This window comes from Staurois parvus, unplaced genomic scaffold (genome assembly GCF_062004578.1).
Source record: "Staurois parvus isolate SC_StPar_1 unplaced genomic scaffold, SC_StPar_1.0 ptg000025l, whole genome shotgun sequence".
Taxonomy (NCBI): Eukaryota; Metazoa; Chordata; class Amphibia; order Anura; family Ranidae; genus Staurois; species Staurois parvus.
In genome coordinates this window covers 305,318-321,929 of record NW_028317821.1, presented here as the reverse complement: position 1 = coordinate 321,929, position 16,612 = coordinate 305,318, and the positions used below count along the sequence as shown (strand labels likewise).

Sequence of the window (16,612 nt, the reverse complement as noted above, 5' to 3'; positions counted from 1 at the left end):
CATTTCTAACAATTTTGCAAAGTAAGTTATCTATTTTTACATGATGCTTCAATATGTTAAATACCTTTTCACCTGTGAAGCTGGTAACACCGAAAAGCTTGCAAACTCCATTTTCACAGCTGCATATTGCTAGCAATAGCTAGAACCCCCTGGTGCAAGAAAAATAATTTCACAGAGAGAAACTAACTTTGCTGTCTAACAAAATATTTAATCTATATACACTCCTACAAATACTTCAGACAGCAATCCTTATGCAGTATGGTGTACATATGCTGTGTTCATATGTTGTTGAAAAGTGTGCAAATCCTAAATCTCTAAGAAAAAGAAGACCTATTACAGATCTAGAGAGGTATGTACAGTACATCTCTTACTATATTTAAATCAGCCAGAGCTAGCAGGGGATTCAAGCATCTGCAGGTGGTTTTGGTTGCCCAGGATGCTTTGCCTCTCTATTCCTAGATGGATGTCTGTTTTTATCTTTTTGAAGTATGCTGGGCTTCATGTATAGACTCTTGTGAGTACTTGAGCTGCCCATTGCAAACAATCAGACGCTTATTTTGATTTCCTGACTGGCATCGAAAATTAAATTGGATCAAAAATGACATTGCTAGTTTGATGGGTTGACATAAGCAACCAGAAAAATGAAAGTAGAACTCCAGACAAACATTTTTTATTAACATCTGTTATGTAGAAAAAAATCTTGTGATATATATGTCACTTTAAAGATCCCTGTTAGGTTTAATACCTACATTATTATTCAGGTCAGACACTCTAGTTATTATAGATACTATAGATCATGCTGTACCGTCAGCTGTTTGCGGCTAAGAGATCTGCGGCTCTCATACACGCAAACCACAGTGTAATTTATCTGCCCCTCCATTCCCTTGACCAAGGTATTCTGTACAAGTACAATACAGACACAGGGGTGGACTGACCATTCGGGCACTCGGGTCAGTAGGCGGCCCCATGAGATGCCTCTAGTATCTTTCATAGGGTTTTTCATAGGCTTTTTTGGGTGTGGTTTGAGTGTGGGCAAGGACACAGGGGTCCCATGATCCCTTATTGCCCGGGGGCCCCCTGTACAGACAACATTATCTTTTGCATTATCTTTTACAGTTAGTATTGAATCAAAGCTGATCATTAAGTACACATTTAAATACATATATGGGAGCTGCTTAGCTAGCAAAAGGATTTGTATTTTCTTCAATTCCTTATAAAACTCTGCCATACAGTACAGCCAGTTGGAGGACTTGACTTCCCTTTGCTGCTGCTAAGCAACATAGGTAGGGATGAGCTCTGAACCTGCCTGAGATTTCCTGCTGGGATGCAGTTAAAGCCAATCAAAAGTGGTGAAGGCATTCCCCACCCTGAAGCCACACTTATGCAAGGAATGTCTCTATCCCCTATGATTGGCTGTTGGCTTTGACAGATTCTTGGCAGGATCGCTCACGTGAGTTCAGACTCATGTTAGAACATGCATGAGCTCATGAGATCTCCACCGGACCCCAGTCCCTGAGTAGACAACAGCTACAGCTTGCATTCCTTGTTTTTTTTATGTCAACCTGGAGTTTAGCTTTAAAAGTATTGTCAATATGGAGCTTACCCACAGTATGAAGAAGCAGCCTCAACCTTTCCAATGCAGTAACAATTGTGCAATCATTCTCTTGTGCAAATCAGCTGTGCTAGGACAGCAAAGCTGAATATGAGCCTATTAAGAGGTCATTTATTAGAAGTGTTGAGTGTCATGAAAGGACTGAACTGGGTTTTTAAGATACAATATAAGCTTAAAGAAGACTGCCCTGATTGGAACCTCTCATGCTATCAACATAAAGAGGAGCCCACATCCTGCAGTTTCTCTGGTTAGACCTTCCTTTCATTACACTACTTGGTAGACCAAAGTGAATCACTCATAAATTTAATTTAAATTACCTAAATAAGCTGTAATTTAACATACTCCAGTAGTTGGCTAGAGAGGTGCTATCTGTGGTCTCAGCTTTGTTAAAGAAAATGGGGCTCTTCAAGCAGAAGGGACCCCGCATTGAAGAGAAATTAGAGAGGAATCATTAAAACTTGAAACTCAATTTTAACATAGTAGAGAAAAATCTATTAACATTTAAATAAATATACAGTATATCTCTCAACTAAGTAATCCAAGTGGAAAATGCACCTTATCAGAAACTATCACACAGTAATGAGAATCAGAACATAATGCTACATTCACTGACATCCATCAAAAAGACCTTTTCAAAATGGAGCTCTTTCTTCTTGTTCTCTGGAATTAATTTATGAAATTACATCTGTATGCTACAAAATGCAGGGATTTGTGTTCAATCTTGCCTGGCAACTTTCTTTCTCTATATAAATGTCATTTTTGTAAGAGGGAATTCTTGCTTCTGATTTTTTATTTTTGAAAAGTTGCATTTATTTCTTTATTTTTATTTAAAAAAAACTAAAAAAATGTGCACAGTGTTTTACCTATATATTTGCATTGATCCTTCTTATCAGTCTCTGCCCTCAAACAGCTTACATTACCTTAACTTACATTACCCTTACGTTCGTAGCCTGTTAAAGGGACATTGAAATAGGAACAATTCACTGATATGTCATCATCCCTGCTCATGACTAGTGCACAAGACATAGGCTAATCCAGACTCACTACAACACCATTTCACCCTTCCATACCAACCCCTTTATGAATTATAATAAAGAAAAACATAACACCAATTGGAGTAAAAATGGCCAACACTGCCTTTTATTAACACTTCAAATACACAAAAACATTCCTTAAAGCAGAAACACATAATCAGTTTTGTTGGTCTTCGAAGGCACCAAAACCGAACCGAAATGCACCTGCGGAAACCATATTACACTAGGCCTTCAGCCGCAACACACCGGCTCGGAGACAACCATACCATTCGCAGTGCAGAACCACCACCTTCCAGTTAAACCTCGATTAACTGGAATGCCCCCGGGCACACCATACCACCGGTAGATCCCACACCATTCTTTGTACCTTCCAAAATAAGTACCGCCTCCAAAGACCAACAACCGCACATGAACCGAAATGACCCCCCCCCCTCCGGGAGTGACACAATACCCCACGAAAAACAGGGAGGGCGGGAGTGAAGCTCTCTTCTTCTCACGTCCACCTCACCGACTGGTGACCCTCCCCAAACCCCCCACCCCAAGGCAGGGGCGGACTGATAACTCATGGGGCCCCCGGGCAATAGGGGATCATGGGGCCCCTGTGTCCTTGCCCAAACTCAAAAAAGCCTATGAAAAAGGTACCAGGGGCATCTCATGGGGCCCCCTACTGATCCTGGGCCCTCAAGCAGTGCCCGAGTTTCCAAATGGTCAGTCCGCCCCTGCCCGAAGGTGTAGCAGACCCCACCTACACCCCACAGCTACCAATCAGGTCCTATCCATCCCTACAACCCCATCTAGTGCTATCTTAACCCTTTCCTGTCCTCCTTAACCACTCTAGGCCTAGTCATGCCTGCCCTGCGCTATTTCTTTCCTTTTTTTTACGCTACGGGTATTTCTCTTCCCTTTGCATTTTGTAAACATGTTCCCTGTCTGCACATGGGCATGCAGTAGAGCTTGATTTGTGCTGTTGTGGAGGGAATTAAATAATCATTTGATTTTTTTCTGTCAGTGAAATTTTTATTAAGAATTTGTACAAAGCCACACAAGACTTGCAGTAGAACACTTAAACAGTAGAATACATGAGTCACATACAGAAGAGCATCAAGACTGATTTAGTTTTATTGGTTAGTTATATGTAAAACACTTCTATTTCTTTTTAAAGAATATACAGCTGCAGCAAGATTTCTAACTTCAAGAGTCTTTAACTTTGTGTTCATGTAACACTTTTATGAGGCCAAGTCTTTTCTGACACATGTAAAAATCAGTATTTTGTGCTAGAAAATTACTTAGAACCCCCAAACATTATACATATATATATATATATATATATATATATATATATATATATATTACATTTATTTAGTATTATAGGGCAGAGGCCCGAAAATAGTGGGTGTTGCAATTTTCTATGTGACAGTATCTGTGCAGCGGTTTTTCAAACACAAATTTTGTGTAAAAAATATACACTTTTTTGAATTTTAATGCACAAAAATACAATATGATAAAATATAGTAAAACATAAAAGATGATGTTACACTGCATAAATTGATACGTCACACTTTAAAATGTTATTATCCATAGTCAACATTTTAAAAGCCTTTACAGGTTACCACTTTAGATTTACAGAGGAGGTCTAGTGCTAGATGTATTGCTCTTGATCTGACATTCACGGTGATACCTCACATGTGTGTTGTGACCTCTGTTTATGTACGTGTGAGGAACCGACTCGTGAGCTCGCCTTTTGACAGTGAAGATGGGCGGATGGGGGCGCTTTAATTTTTTTCTTTTACACTGTCACTTTAATTTTTTTTAGTACTTTTATTGTTATGACAGGGAGGTAGCAATAGCCAGCGACAGGTACTCTTTACTGAGAGATCTGAGGTCTGTCATATCCCAGATCTCTCCTCTGCCCTTCAAAGCTTCCTATCATACCAAGATCAGAATGATCCGATGCTTTTTTCAAACTACTAAGGTGAAACCGGAAGTGATGAAATGCTCATCACTCTCAGTTTCTAAGACCAGAGAGATGATCAGAGCCATTCTAGTCTCCGATCAGCTCTATGGAACCGCCGGCTGCTTGTAAAAGCAATCTAGTGGTTAACTAGACACTAGGATTGCTTTTACAAGGAATCCGACCACTGGCTAAAAAAACAATACCAGGATGATGTGCAGGAATCATCCCGATATTAACACACAAAGTCCAGCAATGTACCAGTACGTCAATGGTCCTTAAGTGGTTAAATTACAAGTTACACCAAGTAGAGAGTAATGTATATGATTCAGTATTCCCTCTAAAGTGATGCACACCATGCTGCTGCGATGTAAATTCATAATAACATAAATCTCATGTATTATACTAAGATATTATTGTATGTATTTATAGCAATGCTGTACTTAAGTATGACGCCTATTTTCTTTTTTTAATAAATCTTAGCAACCTTACCAATTGTGCACGGATTTGTATACAGTAAAATACTCATGAGAAAAAAAAGATGAATGTAATAGAATAACCTTCAATGTCCCCAGATTTTAATATTACTGAAAATCTGTAGAGAGATCTTTGACATGTAGAGTGATCTTAGAAAAATTTGTAAAGAGATCTTAAAAAAAAACTCTCAGCATCATTATTTCTGCAAAAACAATTTGATTTTTGAAGAAATAATGTGAATCTGTTTCTTTTGCTAAATGAGGTGTATTAAAGTACTAATGTATGTTCAAATTGTTTCTTAAAAAAAAATCTTCAAGTTCAGTTAATAATGAATAGACATAAACAACTGCAGCATTGTTAGTTATCACAGGCAGCAATAATTATAGATTTGAATAGTCATATAGGCTACATTTTTTTAAAAATCAGGGTCAAATGATTTTAGGTCTTATTTAATAAAGATGGGGCTAACTGGTAACAGCCAATCAGAATTAACTTTAATAAAATAAAACAAGTTCCTGATGAATCATGAATGGTTGCTATGGGTTACTGTACTCAAAAGATAGCAGGTAAAACAGAAGTCTCTTACACTCTTTAGATCTCCATGCAGAAAAAATACTAGTGCAAGTACAATTGCCGCCCTGCTACCCTTCCAATTCCTTTTTGATTTGTTTTTCCTTCTTGCTTTCTCCCCAATCATCCCACCCTGCTTCTTTGACCCTAACACTTCCAATCTCCCTTCCTACTTTTCCTTTTAGCATTTTTCTCTTACCCAGTTGAAATATGATCTCCTCACCCCAACTATCCAAGTTCCTATAGCCCCCCCAAAAAAATAAAAATAAATACAACATTTGGCCCATAGTCCAAGACCAAAATTAGTGAATATGTCTACAATCGCTTAGTCTACAATTGCCTGAGCTCCTACCTCACTGACAACAGCCTTTTTGACCCATTACAGTCTGGCTTTCGCTCACTACACTCCACTGAAACTGCTCTACTAAAACTCACCAATGATCTACTAACTGCTAAAACCAATGGCTACTACTCCATACTCTTACTACTTGACCTCTCTGCAGCTTTTGATACTATGACCAGGGGCGGACTGACCATTTGGAAACTCGGGCACTGCCCGAGGGCCTGGGGTCAGTAGGGGGCCCCATGAGATGCCCCTGGTACCTTTTTCATAGGTTTTTTGAGTTTGGGCAAGGACACAGGGGCCCCATGATCCCTATTGCCCGGGGGCCCCATGAGTTGTCAGTCCGCCCCTGCTGTTGACCATCCCGTCCTCCTAAAAAAACTCCACTCTTTTGGCCTCCAAGACTCTGCTCTCTCCTGGTTCTCCTCCTACCTATTGCAGCTTTTCTTCAGTGTTACCTATAACTCTGGCTCCTCCTCTCCACTCCCTCTTTCTGTAGGGGTCCATCAAGATTCTGTCCTTGGACCCCTACTCTTCTCCATCTACACCTCCTCCTTTGGTTACTTGATAAACTCCCATGGCTTTAAGTACCATCTCTATGCTGATGACACACAAATCTATCTTTCTACCCCTCACCTCACCCCTTCAGTCTCCTCTCGCATTACTAACCTACTAAGTGACATATCAGCATGGATGTCACTCCACTTCCTCAAACTCAATTTTTCAAAAACTGAGCACTTAGCATTCCCTCCAGCCCATGCTCCCTCCCCCAACTTCTCCATCAAGACCAATAATACAACCCTCAGTCCCTCCCCTCATGCCAGGGTACTAGGTGTAATCCTCTGTCCTTTCAGCCCCAAATCCAATCGCTGTCCAAATCATGTAGACTTCACCTCCGCAACATCTCCAAGATATCACTAAGCAACTTATTCACTCCCTGGTTGTCTCTCGCCTTGACTATTGTAACTCCCTCCTCATTGGCCTACCTCATCGCAGGCTAGCCCCTCTTCAGTCTATCATGAATGCTGCTGCCAGACTCATCCACCTTACTAACCTTTCCATATCTGCCATCCCTCTCTGCCAATCCCTCCACTGGCTTCCCATTGCCCAACTGATAAAATTCGAAACATTAACAATGACATATAAAGCAATTTATAACTCTCCAAATATCACCCAAACCGTACTCTTCGCTCCTCGCACGAATTCTTGCTCTCTAGCTCCCTTGTCTCCTCCTCCCATGCTCATCTCCAGGACTTCTCTAGAGCTTCCCCCATCCTCTGGAACTCTCTAGCCCAATTTATCAGACTATCACCTACTCTGCTCACTTTTAGGCGATCACTGAAAATCTCTTCGGGGAAGCCTATCCTGCCCTCAGCTAATAATGGAATCTTCTACTCCTCCTACCAGTCCATCCCCCACAGTTACTACCTTTTGTACCACTAGCCCCTCCCTCTTAGATGGTAAGCTCCAAGGAGCAGGGCCCTCCTAACCCTCTTGTATTAAACTGTATTGTTGCTGTATTGTCTCCCGTTATATTGTAAAGTGCTGAGCAAACGTTTGGCGCTATATAAATCCTGAATAATAATAATAATATTATGTAATTTTTGTTTTGTAACAAATTTGATTTTAAGCTGGTATATAGCTGCTAAAAGTGCAATTGAGTAATACTTTTTATATTACCATTTGCTATCAGTATTTATTAAGATAATTGTTAATTTAGTATACTTTTGCCACTATGTGGAGTGGATTGCTGCCAAACTAAAGCACAATACACACAATGAGAAAATTGGAGGACCGGTGGTACAATTTTCCACAAAGGTGTGTATCATGATGTAACCAATACAATGGTATTAACTTGTAAGAAAATCTTAAATGACAAAGGTAAGCACTCTTTCTTGAGTATGATTTTTATGTTTGTTGCCACCTTCTTCTGGGTCGTTCTTTGCCTCTGATCATGCACATTTTTCTCTATTAGATTATTTTCGTACATTTACTGTAGCAAAAATCAGAAATTGTGTACACATGCAAGAACGAGCTTGGAATCTGTCCCTTCAGGAAATTTTCATTTGGAAAGTCTGATTTGGATGTCGAAAGTTGTGTACAGACTATATGAAAATCGAATAATCTTTCCTTGTACAAAATCCCCCCCCCCCCCAATTTCCATAGTGTGTACCCAGCTTTATAATACAAATAAAAAGCAGTGCTAATTCCAAGATAATACTCAGCATGTGGTAAGTATTAAACCCCAACTGTGTGAGAATACATACAATAAATCTCAAAATACATAAATCAAATACAAAATAGATAAAAAATAAAATAAAAGATGTGTCCATAGAAACAGTCTTCCTTTAAAGAATCTTCATTCAAAAGCGATTAACCCTTCAACTGTTCATAAAGTGTCATTTCCATCCAACGTGAAGAAAGCTCCACCATTGTCACCATAAGACCAAAGGTGACTTTTACCAGATCTGTTGGACCATTATATTATACATGGTCATAAAGCGCTTGATGTGTCAGAGTTAGAAATGATTCCACCATGCCATACAACCAGCTCCTGGTATCAAGGTCACCATTAGATAAAAAAGATGTACCCAGCTTTAGCTTTGTTGTGTTGATATGCAAAGATAACAAGTATCTTATCTTATAGTTTTGACATACCCCAGATTTCATTATTACATAGTTCTATGCAAATTTTATGAAACGTGTGCAGAAAGAGCAACTAGGTCTGAAGTGTTTCAAGCTAATGGTGAATATTCTAGCAACCAAACTGTCCCTAGTTAAGTCTCATTAATCAGTGTGTCTAAATGTTTCTGCTTATGTCACCAAAAGCAACCAGTATCATCCAGATTAACATAATTATACTCCTACTACTGTAGTATAGTTAAATAAGAGATAGAATCTGACTGCTATGGCAACAAAGACAGTTCTACAATCAGGCATTTTGATAAATGAATCCTAATGTGTCAATATTCTAGAACCCAACTGTGACAACAATGCTCTCAGATCTCACTGCTTGGACCAGAATATTACATATGAAGCAATCTCAGCCTCACCCTATGCAGAGACGATCCAACTCAGAGACAACAATCTAAGCACCAGAAGATTGAGAATGGTTGACATTGGAGCAAGTTAACTGAGTAGTTAACCCTTTACACACACCATTTGTTTTAGTGGAACCATGCACCAATCACAGTATCAGTTGTTCTGATTTTGACCTTTAAAAATGTCTATCACTCACTGCCACACCCAAACAGGAATGTAACAGAATTTTACACAATGGAACTTTTTTCTCAGTAAAAATAAAAGGGATTAAACATGAAAAGTAACTTTTGCCTGGTCTTTGGTTCAATGTATAGTATAGTTAACATCACTTGCAGAGTAAGTCCAGTCTAACATATTAGAGTCATTGGCTCTCGTAAATAACTGTTAGCATTTGTTCATAGAGTCAAAGGTAAGGCAAGAGTACTGAGCTGCAAATGTAGCCATTTTTTCTTGTCCCTAAAGAGGGTGTCACAAAATTAATATATTCAATCAAAGAGTCTGAGGGGAGCACTGAAAGTGTGCTGGAGTGGTTTATTATACTCCAGTGGATACACCTTTAATGCTCACTTTCTTAAATACAGCGTCATTATTACTTTGCAGACCCTACTAGGGGAAGTTTCATGACAACTCTGCATTTTTTCTTAGTTGACCCATGTTATCTCAAATGTGTTGTAAGCTGGCCATACACAGTTAGTTAGTTTTTTTATATAAAGTAAAGTGCGGCGCTAAATATTAAATAACATCATTAGTGCAAAAACAAAAATAAAGTGTATATATAATAACACTGAAGTGATTAAGTGGTATAATACATAAATAAATGTCCATTCAATAATATAACAAAGTGATGAAAAACTAGTAAGAAAAATAAAAATAAATTAAAAATAAAAATAAAAAAAGTGTCCATGGTACTAAAAGACACAGCAATACCATTGCTGAATATCTGAATAAGTGCTCTAAATCCAGTGAGGGAATCCACCACCACTAATGGCTATGCACTCACCCAAAAGCTACTGGTATAGTAGCATTAATGCTGATCTCATAGTGCTGATCGCATTTATGCTACTATACCAGTAGCTTTCTGGTGAGTGCATAGCCAGTAGTGGTGGTGGATTCCCTCACTGGATTTAGAGCACTTATTCAGATATTCAGCATTGGTATTGCTGTGTCTTGTAGAACCATGGACACTTTGTTTTTTCTTTTACCAGTTTTTCATCACTTTGTTATATTATTGGATGGACATTTATTTATGTATCATACCACTTAATCACTTCAGTGTTATTATATATACACTTTATTTTAGTTTTTGTACTAATTATGCTATTTAATACTTAGCGCTGCACTTTACTTTGTATGTTCTGTGGGATTTTTTGCCATTATCCTTTGTGCTAGCAGCTCTCTATATCAGCGCTTGCCACATATCTGCATTTATTTCTAGGTGTTCTTTTCTCAAACAAGCAAGGTTGTCGGAGAAATCATCCCACTGAGACATTGTGTTCTGACAGTGACACCTACCGGTTAAAAGAAAATTTTCCTAATGTCCCTTCGACAAAATTTGAGTAGCCATTGGACTCCTGTTGAGTGAGTGGTCCATGCACTGCTCAGAATTTGGCCTGTCCCTGTGAATGGCCAGCTTTAGGCTGAGCTCTACTTTTGTCAAATATCTCACCTTACATGATTGCTAAGCAGAGATATAAGATTAAAATCTGGCAGTTTTTGTTACTGACTTGCAAATTTCAATGAAAAGACAGTAACACACCAAGTGTAGCACATAAAATAAATGGAGATAATTCGCCTTTGTGTTGGCGTGGATGTGGAGAAAGAGGTACAATGTTTCACCTATGGTGGGAGTGTCAAAAAATTCAAGACTATTGGGGGGAAATAGTTTGCTTAATCCAGAAAATAACAGAGATCAATATCCCAAAGGAGCCTGAGACTTGTCTTTTTTATGGCACTGAATTATCAGTAAAAAAATATAAAAAATCTGGATTAATGTATTATTTGAATGCAGCTAAGGGCCTGATACCCAAGTTTTGTTGGGAACAACAAGCACTGAAAATAAAGGACTTGGTTGAGAGGGTAGAAAAAATATATAGATTGGAAGAACTTTACCATATAGATGAAGACAAAATGGGGGTTTTCCTTATGAGGTGGGAAAAATGGGAGGAATTTAAAAAGTCAAAAATGTACCTAAAATATGTGTAATATAGAAAAGTAATCTTCTAGGATAATTGAAATATTAAGCTAGTACTCCCATGGAATAGAAATTATAGAGTGAATGGAAAAGTGTGAAATCAAGGTTGTCTATGGGGTGGGAAGATAGGGTTCTGGGGTAGTTTACCAAGTTTTAATGTTAATATTTTTTTTTTTTGCTATAATGTTAAAAGAAAATAATAGATTGGAGTATTTTATTGTGTGGGTTTATTGGCTTTTTTATATGTTAAATGGTAATCTGAAAATTAATAAAATATTTAAATAATAAAAAAAGAAAATACAGTAACACTGTGTCCCGTATCATTTTCCCATCCCCTTCACATAGTTTGAGGTTTGTTAGACCCAGAGTCCTGTTTGAACAGAGGGTAAACCAAAATGTAGGTAGCTTAATTGACTGAAACACGTATTATGATCAGGTACTATCATATCATTCTCATTTCATGGAACCTATAGGATAGTTCATCACAAATGGCCATATATTGCCTAAATATGTCTAAACTGAGGCAAAGTTTGACAGATCAAGCATTGTTCTTGATGTACTTTGAAAAGATAGAAACCTAGCAAACTGCAAAGCTAAGTACTGAAACGTTAACTTGGATAAGTCATCATGGCTAGATGATTTGCCTAGGAAATGAGAATTCTTTTGATTTGACTTCTAGCTCAATAAAATCATTTGATAATATTTGGTTTATTTGATTGAAATCCTCTAAAGATTTTTCTTGTGGAAATCTTCCTTTATTTTATTTCTCTCTTGCCTTGTAAGTTTTTTGCCTCTTGAGTTTGCAGTCAATATAGACTTTGATCCTGCATTTTAAAAGCTTACATCACACAGTAAATTTGATTGCATGGCTCTCTTTGTCTGAAGTATGCAGGGTTCCATGAAAAACTATCTTCTTTAGGTACTGTTCACATCTTTAAATTTTAGTGAAGTGTGTAAAAAATTACCCTTCAGAGTATTTTCAGTGCCTTCCCAATAAAATGCACATAGGAATCCCTTAGGGATGTAGGGTCCTGTATGTAAAAAAACTTGTAAAATGCAACAAAGTGTATCACAGTAGATGAAGAACATGTAGGTGTGAATGGGCCCTGAGGCTCTTTATGAAATCCAAAACAGCACATACAATAAATATTTCACACATAAACAGTCACCTGCTTTATGAATGCATTTGCTGTCTGATTTTGAGATCACTAAACAAGGTTTATAGCTAATGTGATGGGCTATCTTTAAACAGAGAGTGTTTAAAGTGTTACTAAACCCACAACACTAAAATTTGTCTGTATATGCAGTAAATCATGCTTGTTATACTCACCGTGGAACCTAAGGGGTTAATCCTCTGCATTGTGTAAAAATTATTTGTGATCCAGACTTCTCTGATCTTCCCCTTCTTCCAGTGTCCCCCTCTTATCTCCTGATAAGACATATCATGTGGAGTCACTCTGCACATGCGCATTTTGATGTGTATTGCTAGAGAGGTTTTTTTTTTCTTGGGAGGATGCATGTGATCAGCACAGGGCCAATTAGCACTGTCCAGATAGAGATTAGAGGTCTGCATCCTCCTAGAGCAGAAAGAAAACTCCTCCTACAAGCTTTAACACATGCTCTGCTGGACACTGATAGAAGTAACAAGACTTCTCTAACTGCTCATAAGAAAAGGTATTTTGCAGTTTATATTTACTAAAATAATTGCATTTTCATGTTCTGTGTACTGTGGGAGACCAGATATAGTGAATGCAGGGTCCTGGGTTTAATAACACTTTAAGGAGTCAGTCTACTTGTCAAGGAACATTTTAGAACTGCCTGCCTAGGTTTTATACTTGCAGGAGTTGTTCATCATGACACAGAAACACAGATTTTTCAACCCCTGAATATTCACTACACAGTTTTCTCTGTTCTAGTCCCAGCTAGGCTGGATGTCTCAGCTTCTGGAACAAATCTTTAATCTGCTCACACTCACACTATCTCAGTCTCCCGACAATTGTACAGTACAGACAATAGTCCCAGGGCCTCCTTACCATTCTGAAAGAGACAGGCCTGGACAAGAACTCCCAGTGGGTCCTGCTCAATTAGCTGCCTGTGCAGCAATGGCTTATACAGGAGCCCTGACTGATTGCAGGCTATTCCCTTTGTGGGCAAAACATTTCAGCTTCTGGTAAGACTTTTCCATTGGACTACCTGTCCTGAGCTAGCGGGCATGGTTTCTTCCACTGTCATTTAACGCATTTTGTGCTCAGACAGTCAGTGCTTCTGTTATACAACATATACTTGTCTCAAGATCCACTGGTACCTCAGTGGAAGCCACAAGAATATTAATATATGACATTCATTTTAATGGGTTATAGGGAGCCAACCTTGGCATTGTGTCAGCTGTGCTCCTAAATACATGCAGTATCGGCTCCTGGCATCAAAAAGGAGGTGGAGGAAACCTTCATTTTGAAATAGGTGACCTATAGAGCTAAGAGGCGTATTACAGCACACAGGCTGACAATATCAATCTGAGATAGAAAAACAACAAAAAATAAAATTCTGAACAGAGCTTTGACTCTGCGTCTGAGTTCTGATTTTTTTCTGAAAGTTCTGAGCCTTCATGTCTGTTTCATATGGCCTCAAAAAGTTCCCATATTCTAAGGCAGCAAGTTATAACAAAATGTTAGCAAATCTACACTGAGGCAGAGCAAAAATGCTTTATATATAGAAATATAGAACATAGAAACATAAAAAGTGATGGCAGAAAAAGGCCAAGTGGTCATTTTTTTTTCTTAACTTTTTTTGTCTGAGTATAGATCTATGCATGTTTGAAGCTATTTACTGTTGACTGACTCACTTCCTCTGATGGAAGTTTATTCCAAGCATTAACTACTCTTTCAGTAAAATAATATTTTCTGACATTATTTATTTTAGGTACTTATATAGTGCTGTCAATTTACGCAGTGCTTTACACATATATATATTGAACATTCACATCAGTCCCTAACCCTCAAGGGGTGTACAATCTAAGGTCCCTAATGCACATTCATACATACACATATTAGGGCCAATTTAGACAGGATCCAATTAACCTACCAGCATGTCTTTGGAGTGTGGGAGGAAACTGGAGTACCCAGAGGAAACCCATGCAAGCACAGGGAGAACATGCAAACTCCATGCAGGAGGCACCATGGTCGGGAATTGAACCCATGACCCATTTACTGCAAGGCAGATGTGCTAACCACTAAGACACTGTTCCACCCCATTAGCAGTATATACAGTGGCAGAACTACCTTGGTCACAGACGTTACACATGCAACCAAGCCCTGGAGTTCTGCCACTATGGGGGGGGGCTGAGTCTGGAGATAGTCTGCACCCACTGTGGGGGGGGGCCCTGTCCCCTGCCCGCTGCTTGCTGCTTATTTTTCTGGGAGTCAGGAGTCCAGGAGATTACACACTGAGGCAGGGCACTCACACTGTCACTGTAATTCCAACACTGTGATCCCCCTGCCCATTGCTGCAGATGATTGGAGAAGAAAGTCAGCTGACGACCCGTAGGCATGAAGGGGAGGGGCTTTCCACTGCTCGGAGACCCGAGAGAGAGCCATCACTGGAGGAAAGTGAAGTTAGCCAGAGTCCAGAGACATACAGATACACTGACCCACTGCAAACAAGTGAGTGCCAGTTCCACTGATCTCATCAACCCTGCTGACTATTTCCGTCCCCCCAGGGCCCCCAGTACCACCACCTCTGACTCATTCCATCCTTCCCCAGGGCCACCACCTCTGCCTGATCCTACTCCACCACCACCACCTTTGATTGATCCCATATCCCCAGCACCCACACCACCACCGCCTCTGGCTGATCCCATTCCCCCCAGGGACCCCATCACCTCTTCTGATTGATCCCATCCTCTAATCCCCAGGGCCTCCACCCCCTCTGACTGTTCCCACCCCCAAAGGCCCCCCACTTCCACTGCCTGTGACTGATCCCATCCCTGCCAGGGCTCCCACCACCACCTCCCCTGACTGACCCTATCACCCTCAGGGCCACCATCTCCCCTGACTGACCCTATCCCCCCAGGGCCCCCACCACCACTGCCTCTGATTGATCCCATAGATCAGCATCCGCCGTTCCACCACCGTGGGCAGCCCCAAGATTGCAGGAAGGGACCCACTGGAGAACATGTGAAAAGGGCCATGTGACAGGAGTAAAGTGTCCCGGGATCAGTGGGAAGGGATGCAAGCTCAGAGGGAAGGGCCCCTGTATCAAAGCAAAGGGCCTCGGCTGAGAGTCAGGAGGGCCATTCATGGTTTCTTGCACTGGGTCCCTGAAGGTTCTAGTTAGACCTCTGATTATATATAATGGATAACTCAATTCTGAAATGTCGTGGACACTAACGAGAACACCATGCATAACAAAATGATAAGGTTCCAAGGAAAACTAACAGTTGTCTTAATTAGCTAGAATTTTATGCTCAAATACTTTAGCTTTAACCCAAAGAAGAGTGCCCTGAACGCTTCAACCTATTCTACATCATTCACCCCCCACTTCCACAGCACTGGTAGCAGAAAGCTGTATAGGATTCATGCCTCAATTCTCAGGGGGCGGTTTATTCTCTCTTTATTTGATGAAAGGAGAGTTCCTAATTGCTATGAATTCCATTCAGTTTAATTGCATGCTTAATAAATTCTAACCGGCTAATTATCAGCAACAATCCCTGTTTAATTCACTGACATGGTAACTAGTCTATTCTTTGGTAATCACATGCTTATTTAAGGCCTCAGACATTTTTAAAACTGTTTCGACAGCATAAAAAGTGCATGCACTGATTTTTTTTGTTCATAATCCTGGTGTATCGAATAGGATATTTATAACTGTACATATACTGTATGCAGTATACACAAGGGATAAAAGCTGCAAATGAGTGCATAAGCAATGGGCCTATTTAACCCATGCTTTGCATTTTTTATTCAATAACAGCACATTGCAGTGAAACCTGCAATCAACTTTTCAAATCCAGCATCTGTTCAGAACTGCTTCCTCTAATCATAAGACTCGGCTGTAGGAAAATTCCTAGTTAAACGAATGTATAGTCTTTTCATTGATTTTTTTGTAGATATACAAGAAAAAGAGATCAGCATGATGTAAACAATTTATCAAGGTATGTTAATCTATTAAAAAAAAAAATGTGTATATTTGCTGTACACATACACGGGCACTCCTTCCTGCTCTGCAATGCTACACAACAGTTGTGCTTTACTGCTCCTTCTCATAATGAAAGTCTTTGAGTCAACCAACTCATTACAAAAATATAATCTCTATGTGATGGATGTCTTAGCTCAACACCTGTTAAAGTAAATGTAAACCCTAACTGAATGACATTAAGGGGTCTATGTATAAAAAA

General features: G+C 39.5%; 1 protein-coding gene across 1 annotated transcript in view; it reads left to right on the top strand.

Moving 5' to 3' along the window:
* The window catches only part of LOC149471170 (netrin receptor UNC5A-like), a 507,267-nt gene that overhangs the window by 222,053 nt on the left and 268,602 nt on the right, over positions 1-16,612 (top strand). The window lies entirely within an intron of this gene.